This window comes from Schistocerca nitens, chromosome 3 (assembly GCF_023898315.1).
Source record: "Schistocerca nitens isolate TAMUIC-IGC-003100 chromosome 3, iqSchNite1.1, whole genome shotgun sequence".
Taxonomy (NCBI): Eukaryota; Metazoa; Arthropoda; class Insecta; order Orthoptera; family Acrididae; genus Schistocerca; species Schistocerca nitens.
This window is the reverse complement of record NC_064616.1, coordinates 870,343,067-870,345,406: the sequence shown is the minus strand read 5'-3', so window position 1 is coordinate 870,345,406 and position 2,340 is coordinate 870,343,067. Positions and strand designations below refer to the sequence as shown.

The 2,340-nt window shown below is 44.7% G+C and overlaps 1 non-coding gene across 1 annotated transcript; it reads left to right on the top strand.

Annotated features, from left to right (window-relative positions):
- Positions 1–754: 754 nt before the first annotated feature.
- Positions 755–869, top strand: LOC126250488 (small nucleolar RNA snR44). Its single transcript, XR_007545713.1, has one exon. It is a non-coding gene; the product is annotated as a small nucleolar RNA snR44 (small nucleolar RNA).
- Positions 870–2,340: the final 1,471 nt, after the last annotated feature.

Genomic DNA, 2,340 nt, shown 5'->3' with positions numbered 1-2,340 from the left:
ACAGTAGACTTCAAACGATATGATGACGAACCGTGTATGTCAAAGTGTACAGTGGTGTGCAAAACTTCAGAACGAAAGCAACTTTCGCCGCCCAGAGTAGCCGAGCGGTTCTAGGCGCTACAGTCTGGAACCGCGCGACCGCTACGGTGACAGGTTCGAATCCTGCCTCGGGCATGGATGTGTGTGGTGTCCTTAGGTTAGTTAGGTTTAAGTAGTTCTGAGTTCTAGGGGACTGATGACCTCAGAAGTTGAGTCCCATAGTGCTCAGAGCCATTTGAAGCATTTTTTTGAAAGCAACTTTCGCATCATTTATCAGATAGCTCGATGAAACGTCGTCCACACACGCAGAAAGAACTGGTACACTATAGGATGGAAGGTAACTGAAAGGGTATTTGACCAAGACGGACGGCAGTGCATGATCTGCAATGTGCTCCCATGCTGGTCACAACGTTGGCAGGGAGTTCTTGTGGTAGGAAGTTCCATTACTCTAGCAGCGGAGTTGGTCGACCATGCATATGGAGATGAGAATTTTTAACATTGTGCAGCCCTGTCAGCAACTGTGATAACTGAACGTGTAACAAGTCACCCTCAGTTGCAAATAGAAACCAACCTTTACCCAGGTTTCAGCCAAAATAATTTGGCCTTCTTCACTGCGCGGACGAGGTCGGTAGGCCGCGAGAGCTGCGATACTGTCACTGGCTTCTGAAGAAGGCCAAATTATTTTTGCTGAAACCTGGTTAAAGATTGGTATCTATTTTCAACTGAGGTTGAAGTGTTACATGTTCATATGGAAGTGCTTTAATACGTCTCCCCACCACATTTCATAGGTGTTCTTAATGTGGGGGAACGCCAGTCCTTTCGCAATATATCCTGTCGTTTGAAAAGCAACTCTGTACGCGGTGTAGCATGCGGTCACGCATTGTCATGCATAGAAATAAATTCAGGACTGAATGTACACCTGATGAGACGCACATGGGATACAAGTACTGTGTCACAATAACGTTGTCAGCTTATTTTATATTGTTCAAAGATTTATAGGGCAGTATGCCCATGCAACATTATGCTTCCCTAAAGCATAACAGCTGGATGATCAAAACGATCTCAGCCGACAGTGTTGGACGTACCATCATATGATGAGAGGTGGGGACACGTAATACACCAAAGAACATTGTCGAACATGATCGCTTCGGTGGGCCAGGCGTTACGGTGTGGGGAGGCATTATGTTGCATGGGTGTACTGACCTCCAGATCTGTGAACACGATACACTCCCCAATCAACAATGGTTCAAATGGCTCTGAGCGCTATGGGACTTAACTTCTGAGGTCATCAATCCCCTAGAACTTAGATCTACTTAAACCTAACTAACATAAGGACATCACACACATCCATGAACGAGGCAGGATTCGAACCTGACACCGTAGCGGTCGCGCGGTTCCAGACTGTAGCGCCTAGAACCGCTCGGTCACAGAGGCCGATCTCAATCAACAATATTGTGACACTGTACTGCTACCCCATGTGCGTCTTTCCAGGGGTTAATTCGATCATGACTTCACTTTTATGGATGACGATACGTGACCGCATCCGACTAAACCCCATCGAGCACGTGTGGTATACGGTTGGGAAACGTACTGTATCACGTCCATATGCACCATCGACCACCTAGCAGTTGTCAAATACGCTGGTGGTGGAATGGAATGCCCTACCACAAGAACTCACTACCAACGTTGGGATCAGAATGGTAGCACTTTGCAGAGCATGAACTTCTGTCGGTGGTGATTAAATACCCTATTCAGAACTATGTCCCGCCTTTTGTCATGCCCAGGGGACCACCACGAATCGCGATGACTTGAGTGTAAATATTGTCTTAGAAAAAAGTGTCATTTCTGTTCCTCTCATTGAGTATTTCTTTCAATTACTTTCTGGACTGTGCTGTAACAGTTGTTTCTACGTACGGTCCAAGTTTCATCAAGCTATGTTACTCGGCAGTGACACATCATGAGAAACTTTCTTTCGTCCTTTAGAAATAATTCAAAAGCCAAGATCGCTTAAACACTGTTTACTGGATAACCGGTTTCAACACACTAAAGGTGCCATCATCGGATCTGTGAAAATATAACATGACAGGTTTGAGGAAGGGCTTACATGAGTTACACTATATACATTACTATTAATACAGTAGCACATACCTGAATGTAGATTAACATTTGTCAACCATTTGGATATAACGATACATGAGGCAGACCAGCTGATATAAAATCCTTGTCACAAAAAATAAAAAACAACTGCTCTCACGGTCATTCTTTTCCATAAGATATGTAAAACTGCAGCCACAAGGTAAA